Source organism: Oryzias latipes, chromosome 5, assembly GCF_053564925.1.
Source record: "Oryzias latipes strain Hd-rR chromosome 5, Olatipes_Hd-rR_3.1".
In the NCBI taxonomy this organism is placed as follows: Eukaryota; Metazoa; Chordata; class Actinopteri; order Beloniformes; family Adrianichthyidae; genus Oryzias; species Oryzias latipes.
Window position 1 is genome coordinate 2635689 of NC_136241.1, and position 9147 is coordinate 2644835.

General features: G+C 36.8%; 3 long non-coding RNA genes across 3 annotated transcripts; 2 read left to right on the top strand and 1 right to left on the bottom strand.

Annotated features, from left to right (window-relative positions):
* The first annotated feature begins 2946 nt into the window (after positions 1-2946).
* On the top strand, positions 2947-5750 carry LOC111946259 (uncharacterized). Its single transcript, XR_013655890.1, has 3 exons — positions 2947-3128; positions 3641-4650; positions 4886-5750. It is a non-coding gene; the product is annotated as an uncharacterized LOC111946259 (long non-coding RNA).
* Positions 5751-6740: 990 nt separating this feature from the next.
* Positions 6741-7870, top strand: LOC144992092 (uncharacterized). The gene is made up of 3 exons (XR_013655891.1): positions 6741-6879; positions 6949-7070; positions 7509-7870. It is a non-coding gene; the product is annotated as an uncharacterized LOC144992092 (long non-coding RNA).
* Positions 7860-9002, bottom strand: LOC144992091 (uncharacterized). Its single transcript, XR_013655889.1, has 3 exons — positions 8870-9002; positions 8336-8444; positions 7860-8255 (listed from the first exon to the last, which is right to left on the bottom strand). It is a non-coding gene; the product is annotated as an uncharacterized LOC144992091 (long non-coding RNA).
* Between the last annotated feature and the right edge of the window lie 145 nt (positions 9003-9147).

The following is a 9147-nucleotide window of genomic DNA, read 5'->3' on the forward strand; positions in this document are numbered from 1 at the left end:
ATGAGTCCCTGATCGCCAGTCCTACAACCAATCGAGCCATCCAGCCACCACTCACCCGTTGTGTCATTGCTAAAACTTTTGGAAATTCTTTATTAAAACAAAGAAATAATACAAAACAAGACAAACAGCAGAGATGTATATCTATACAAAGATGTATCAAACATAGGATCATTAGTCATAAAAATGATTTGAAAATATGGATATATTCTCATGCTCTAGTAAATAATGTTTATTCTAATCGTAATAATAAATAAAAATATTAGCTCTCTTGCATGTAGTTTATGACACTATGAAACTATTAAATATTTAGATTGTCAAAAAGGGTTCAACACATTGCTTGAAAGGAGTGGGAGGAACCAAACGTATGTAATCCCACCCTGCTTTGCTTTACTTAACCTAAAAAATGTTCATCTTCTTTACCTAAATTATCTTTATCTGGTTCCTAACTTCTGATCAGTTGTTTACGATCCCATCACAGATTCAGGTCATTGAATATCAATAAATTACATGATTATGTAAATAGACATAACAATATTAAAGAATTATCATAGCATGTGGAGCCGGTTTAGCTCGTGCTGGTTTGCGGCGCCTTCCGTCCGTGAAACCAGGGTTCGACTCTGAGCTGCTCCCTGTTCCCTTCTCTACCTCTGTGCCGGTCCCAAGCCCGGTTTGAGAAGGTTGCGTCAGGAAGGGCATCCGGCGTAAAACATTGCCAAATTTACCATGCGACTTGTTCGCTGTGGCGACCCCTGATGGGAGATGCCGAAAGTGGAAGAAGATGCAGATCAAGTATGAAGAATATTAGCTGATTATTTGTCATTAGAAAAAATATCTATTTAAAATGGGATATTTCAAGGAATGAATTTTATAAATTACATATTTGATCATATGTGATGTGTATAATATGTATACACAATATGTATGCACAATATGGCGGCATTTCTTCTAGTGACTCTGATCGCCAACTGTTAAAACAGTTCTGCAGGGGATGTTGGGATAATGGCTTAATTACAAGCCTCCAACTGGAACAAAAGAAACTTAACCCACCACAGTTTTCTGAGTTGCTACTTTTATTGCGCACGGAGGAGGATAAACAATCTGCAAAGTACAGCCGGATGAAGCAGCACCTTGGGCTCTCAAAGCTAAAAGTTCAGTCTCACCCACAGAATGTGTACTCAGGTACAGGGGCACCTCTTGTCAATATCAGGACAACACGACCAATGGAATTGGTTTGTATGGATTTTTTATCATTGGAACCTGACAGTAAAAATACTAAGGACATTTTGGTAATAACAGACCACTTCACAAAATATGCAGTGGCCTTGCCTACGCGAAATCAAAAGGCAACCACAGTTGCAAAATGTCTTTGGGAACAGTTCCTTGTGCACTATGGGTTTCCTGAGCGGCTCCATAGCGATCAAGGTAGAGATTTTGAATCTCGGGTGATTAAGGAACTATGTTGTTTGACTGGTATCAGGAAAGTAAGGACAAGTCCATATCATCCCAGAGGTAATCCAGTGGAGCGATTTAATCGCACACTTCTTAGTATGTTGGGTACGTTGACAAATGAGCAGAAAACTCACTGGCGTGATTACGTCAAAACTCTCGCTCATGCGTACAATTGTACGAAAAATGAAGTCACTGGATTCAGTCCTTATGAGCTAATGTTTGGCAGGCAACCCAGACTACCTGTTGACCTTGCATTCAACTTGCCAGTCAAAGAGGCACAAGCACCGACACACTCTCAGTACGTCAGTAACTTGAAAGCTCGTCTGGAGGAGAGCTATCAAAATGCCTTTGCAAACGCAGAGAAAGTTGCAAAAAGAAACAAGCAGCATTTTGACAAACGTGTTAGGGAATCCACCCTTGCTGTGGGGGACAGAGTTCTAGTAAGAAACTTGCGCTTGAGGAGCAAACACAAACTGGCTGATAAGTGGGAGCCCACAGTCTATCATGTTTTGAAGCAAATGGGAGATTTGCCAGTGTACATGGTTCAGCCAGTGAATGGGGATGCTCCAGCTCGAACCCTTCATAGGGATCTTCTACTACCTTGTGGAAATTTATCTGAAATGGACGAAAATGAGGGTAACATACCAAAACCTCCCTGTCGACCCAGAACTAGACAAACTCAGTCTCAGAATCCTGCACAAGAATGTTCTGATTCTGATGAGGATTATGAAGTACTACATAGTGAGCCGCTGAGTAACACTGAGACCTTTACCAAAGTTTATGACATTAACCAAGGAGGGGTCCTTTCCAGTGCTCCAGAAGGTCAAATGCCCAGTGACCAGGTTACACCTGAAAACCCTTCACTTCTCCCTGAAAGTGATTCTCAGCAAATGTTGGAAGGGGAGACAGGAAATGACATTTGTGAAAATATCGGTAATGAGGAGGTTGATAATGCAGCTCAGTTCCCTGGCATGGATGAGACGCAGTCAATTCCAGGCAGTGATAACAACCATACCGAGTGTTTGACAGATGCAGTGGAGCATATGCTGAGTCAGGGACAGAATATAACACCCCCTGTTGATGAAGCTGTTGTCACACAGACCGAAAAAAGGGAGGAAACGGTGGAATTAAATGACGATGACACAGCACTAAGAAAGTCTGAGCGGTTAAAAAGACCACCACGTCGGTTTCATTATCCGCAGCTTGGAACGCCTCTGATTTCTTTTGCTCAGAGTTTATTGGAAGGTTTTAATCGCGCACTTGATTCTATACACGAGACTGATCACCATCTAGTGTATGAGATATAGTTATTGACACGATGTAACATGATGGGACTCATGTTATTTTTTGGGGGGGAGGGTGTAACCCACTTAGAAAAAGCATTTATTTTTTCCTACAGGTTTTTAAAGGGTTAATTTTCCTATTGGCAATTAAAGGGTTAATTTTTCCTTTGCGGTAGAGATGGTTTGGCCCTCCAGGCATACCATGCAGGGCTCTGTGGAGGGTGCCATCTTGTGTCTGCGTTTTTTTCTTGCAAGCACGAGGCAGAGAAGGAGCTGCGTGACCAGCAGAGAAAGATCGGCAGTGTTATGTTACGGTTACGTTGTGTGCCGAAAGAACATTTTCAGAGCGGCTACGTTGTGAACGCGTGTCGTGTTTAAGAATTCTTGGAAACTCCGGTGAGTAGGAAAGAGTTGTATGTGGAGTTGACGGTTATGTTTTAAATTAAATTTTGTTAAAAAGGGGAACAAAACAATTCGGAGTATGTAGAAAATGTTAAGTTGTGTATTAACTGTGTTATAAATGTTTACTTTATTTGATCTCTTTCTGGTATACATATGCGTGAATATGTACTTTTGAAAAGTTAATTGAAAAGGTGGTTGAAGTATTCATTGTTTAAAAAGAATTGTATTATACCATGGTTATAATAATTTTATTTGTTAAAACTTTATTCATACAGTTATTTTTTTCAGATTTGTGGAAAGGGAAATTCCTTTTACTAATAGTAAATACTTGTTAAAAGGATTACTGAATTTTCTGTTCGTAAATTGGTTTTGGTGAACTAATAAAAAAAGAAAACCATAAAAACAATTTCCAAATTACAGGGAAAAGATACTGAGTTTATTGAAAGATGAGATCTCACTTGAAATATAGATTATAATGTGTCTGATTTATTCTGTACTATGTGCAGAATTGTTTTGATGACCCTCAATTGTAGCTCGGACTACAATTCTTCGTTGGAAGTGGATGGCGAGCCAGGCGTAGAACGAGAGTATCCTGTTGAAGATTGACGTACAGTGTGGCCAGCTGTTACTGATTCCCATCAACAGGATTTAACCCAATCTGACAGGACAAGAGATAAGGAATATTCCTATACACATTCATTTATCCTACCCGGGTAGAGAACAAATTGAGTGCACAAACGAGACAAAGGACAATTTATTTTATACTATTTTTTATAAAGCTGATTTATTTTGTAAAAGAATTCAGTTTTAGGAACAAATTATTGTTTATGTTGTTTTTCTATTTTGTGTTGTGAAAGGTAATGTAATAAACCTGCCCTCTGTTATTTAAACACATTGTTTTTTCTTCTCTTCATAAATAGAACCTAGTAACTTTGTATAGCTTTTGCTGGTTAAGTTTGACACAAGTGCTACATAAAACTTGGCGAGCCAGCCAGGAGAGATTTAAGTGTTTAAATCTTTAGAGTTAAATCCAAATACAGTTGGGCAGTTTTATTACAGAACCTTAATTTTTCTGATATTCCTGCTTGCACAATGGAGGTTGTAGCAGCTGAAAATGTAAAAGTACCAAACTCACTGCTTGTTAGTGGATTAACAGGTGCAGTGACAGACAATGAGGTAATCGAGTTTTTGCAGATGTATGGTCCAATTTCAAGAGTAGTGAAGCTTAGTAGTTCTGACCCCGATTTTAAGAATACTGCTATAGTTGAGTTTCAATCAGGTCATGCTGTTGAAGCACTTCAAGAGAGGTTACCATGCCAGCGACCCACTTGGCTGTGCCCTGTGTTGTGCCCAACGAGTTATATCACTAGAGGAGACGTCACGTGGTTCCTCATGGGAGGAGAGCACCGCCATCTTGGTGAGGTCAAGTCACTGCTGCAGTGAATGCATGTGAACACATTTCTTCCAAAATTCCAGAAAATGAGTCCACGAAGGAGGAAGGCACAACATTTCACAGGTAAGTATGATAATTTATTCTTTTAATGCTGCAGGGGCTTTATTAATAGAACACATGTTGACATGCATGATGCTGCAGGGCTGTTATCAACATGCTGCATGATGTATGTATAATTTGCTGTCGACATAAATGTATATTTTATTGTGTTAAACCTATATACAGTATACTAGGACTAGGCTATTATAGTAATATAGATTTATACATTTCTGACTCAGTCACTGAACTTTTCTTGCAGGTTTCCAATGGATTCAGACTTCAGGAAAAAGTGGTTCTTGGCTATCAAAAGAGCTAACCCAGATGGATCACTGTGGTACCAACTAGAAATACAGTCTGGATGTGTTCAAAACATTTTGTGGAAACTGGCCAGACTGTTAGCTTGAAACCGGGCACCATACCATCTGTGTTACAGAAATTGATCACTCACATGAATCAGTAATAATAATAATGGATTGGATTTTTCTGTGCTTTTCAAACAGTCAAAGTGCTTACATTGTGTCCATTATTCATTCACTCCTCATTCATACTTGGTGATGGTAAGCTACAGTTGTAGCCACAGCTGCCCTGGGGCAGACTGACAGAGGTGTGGCTGCCAGTTTGCGCCTACGGCCTGTCTGACCATCACCGGGGTCATTCATGCGCATTCACACACCAGTGGAGGCCACACTGGAGGCAAGGAGGGTGAAGTGTCTTGCCCAAGGACACAATGACATTTTTGGCTGGTGGGAGCAGGGATCGAACCGCCAACCCTTTGATCATTGGACGACCCGCTCAACCACCTGAGCCACTGTCGCCCCTAGTAAATCTTTTGTTTTTCTTTGTTTTTTTTAGGGTAAATCTATTGTTGAATTATGGACTTGTTGTTGTATTATAATTGATTTAATATTATTATTAATATTATTGACTTATTATCTATATATTGTTATTATTTATTATTAGTATTGACTTATTTGTATTTTTTTAAATAATTTTACTTACATGTCAAAGAGGTCTAAAATTTCTAAACGTTTGAAAGAAATTAGTTAAAAAAATTATTTGTTATAATTTTTTAGTTGTAAAAAGTCCTGCAACTTTGCATTTTTCATTAAAGTTTGAGCTTTTAAGGCTGACTGTTTGTCTTAATTAACAGCAACAAATGATTTATATATTTGAATTATATACATATATATTATGTATAAATATATAGAAATATGAATATATATATATATATATATATATATATATATATATATATATATATATATATATATATATATATATATATATATATATATATATATATATATATATATATATATATATATATATATATATATATATATATATATTACGGTGGCCCTGAAGTGCAAACCATTCAACAAATCACTCGATACAAAAACATTTTTAAGATCACAGCAACAATTTAAAAAGCGTATTACATATTAGAAAACAAAACAAAATTTCAGAAACCAAAACATAAAAAAGAAAAAAGAAAAAAAAGAAAAAAAGATTTCAGAAAACAAAATTAATTTCCAGAAAAAAAAGAAATATTACAAAATGAAAACATTTCAGAAAAAAAAATAATTTCCAGAAAACAAAATGAAATAAAAAAAAATGAAAACATTTCAGAAAAACAAAACGAAATATTAAAAAATGAAAAACATTTCAGAAAAAAAATGAAATATTAAAAAATGAAAAACATTTCAGAACACAGAATGAATTTCCAGAAAACAAAACGAAATCTTCAAAAATGAAAAACATTTCCAAACCGGAAGAAGCAGGTACTATGGGACAACGCTGATTGGATGTTGATGTTTGTCAATCATTTGAACTGAAAAGTATTTTAAATGAAGCGACGACGGATTTTATCGTCCAAACAACAATGTACCATGATAATTCCCGTATTTCCCATTTACATATTAAATCAAAAATGCAGCAAACAGATAATGAAGGTTTAAATTATTTTTTGAATATTTCGTCTGAAGCAGAACGGTCACCCGGAAGTAGTTTGTGTGGATGACGTCCGTTCTGCAGGTAAACAAAGAAAGGGATGGTAAAACGTTAACATAAACGTTAATCTTTGAATATTTAGCGGATGTGATGACAGAACGCACGCAGAAATATCAACACCAACCAGGTTTACAAATGTTTCAAAATGTCGTGAGAGGATTCTGTCTAAAGCAGCAGCTGCGAAGAAACGGGCGTAAAAGACGGCGCACATCAGGAAATGCAGTCCCGCCATCCACAGATAAGGTATGGAGGCACATTTATTTGATCTAATAAATGTAGCGTTAAACGTGATTTCTAGGTGGGTGTTTACAGACAGATCCAAGATCCTTCAGTCATACGTTAATGACAGGTTACCTCATCACCTGGAGAGGGGGGTCACGTGCGCAGGATTCTCAGACAGGTGTACCAGCAGCATAAATCAGCAAAGCTGTCAGGTAAACTGCAGCAGTTTGTGTCTCAGAATAACATTTATGAATGCTTCTTATTCACACTATTAAGATCTGTGACTTTAGACTAGAGTGTGTCAGTGCACAGAAACATGACAGTAAATGACTTGATGTGCACATCATCAGACACGTCCAGGTGTGTAACTAAAGGTGGCAAAGTCTGTAGTGTAAAATAAATCTTTAAAAAAAACATTTTAGTCTTTCAGGCAGAGGAGGAATACCAAATTGTTTTAGAATGTATTTTTTATAAGACTGAAATAATGTATTTTATTCTGAGTTTGGTGTTTTGACCCCTCCCTAATGAATTTCTGGTTTAACCCATTTTCTCCTCATTTTGATGAACTCAACTTTTTCCTGAATGAAAGATGAACGGCAGCTGATGTTTTTCTGTCAGGGATTTTTAATTTATTAATTTATCTCTGTCAGGGATTTCAATGGAGCTGGAGTCCAGTGCAGAGGAAGCTGCAAGCATGTACGAGCAGGAACTGGCGTCTCTTACCTGTGCATCTTCCTCTGGATGTGATGCTGAGCAGCAATGTGGACAAAACTTCCCTGACATGACTCTTTTTGATATAGTTGTTAAGCACAAACAGACTTTCCCAGATGCATTTTTTCCTCTAATGTGACTGACAGGTACGCTGAGTAAATGCTGAATGTAAGCGCAACATTTGATTAACTGCATGAAGAAGCCCATAAAGGAAAATCCACAACTGTTTCTTTGTTTCTGTTACTGAATAACGTATTCATGTTAAGTTTTCAATAAATATACTGCATTGCTATGAAACAAATTTGTTTATTTTCATATCCATTATTACAATCCTCACGTCAGCATTCAGTTTTTTCATTGACAAAAAAACATTTCTATACAACAGCTTTGAAAATCAAACATCATCTTTGTTAATAAAGCTTTAAAACCTAAAATGGTAAACATGGAAAAACTCCTAAATGAAGCAAGTCTAATATGAACATTTTAAACTGGAGTTTTGCTTAAAGGAACATTAAGTTGTTTGGAGTTGTACAAGTGTTTGATGCGATTCCTCAGATGTGATTTCCAGATCATCAGCCCGACGCTAAAGCCAGGAATTGTGCTTCGTTTTTCACTCCCCACTGCATCATTTACAACTAATCAGGCTTATGCAGCAGGTTAAAGACTTTTTTTTACAGGACCTGCAACTTAAAAAAAAAATTAGATATTAAGGTTAAATAATATTTATTGATTACATTGCACATAAATCATGGTGACTTGCCTTTACACTGCACAATGATATGAATGACTTTAGTCTTCTTGTATTCCCATGTAGAGCTGCCATCTGTTCTTCTGCAGCACAAACCTTTCTGGAACTTCGCTTTGAGAAACTTCACCTGCAGAAATATCACATGTTAATTCAATTAAGTATTTTATAAACTTTAAAGTTCATTTTTAAGTTTCAGTATATGTGTATATGCATGGTTCTAAAATATACAATGCACTTAAATATTATTTCCCATAAGAACTTGTTTACTGATTTCAGTCTTAAAGTCGATTTTTAGCAACACTGATGCCATATAATTACTGTAATTACTGTATAAATCACAGAATCAGGCTGGCTCGGAGCTTTTTCTCTCATGTTGTCACCGAAAACGGGAACGGCTATCATGTGAAGACGGTTCGTCTCCATCGGGTTCTTTTTGCGCATGCGCAAGATAAAAAGAAATTATCTTTTCAAAGCAGCACTTTAACATCCTAAAATTAACATCCTTAGAGACATGTGACTGACAAAAGAAAAGATCACAGAATTGATTCTTACCTAAAGATGATTGACAGCGTGAACCTCGCAGCCGTAGACATTAGCGCACAGCGTTCAAAGTAAAAGTGCTCACAAACTACTTCCGGGTGACCGTGTGTCAGGCGAAATGTTAAAAAAATAATTTTAAAGTTCATTAACAGTTTGCTGCATTTTTTATTTGATATATAAATGGGAAATACGTGGATTATTATAGTACATTGTTGTTTGGACGATAAAATCCGTCATCGCTTCATTTAAAATACTTTTCAGTTCAAATGATTGACAAAAATCATCATCCA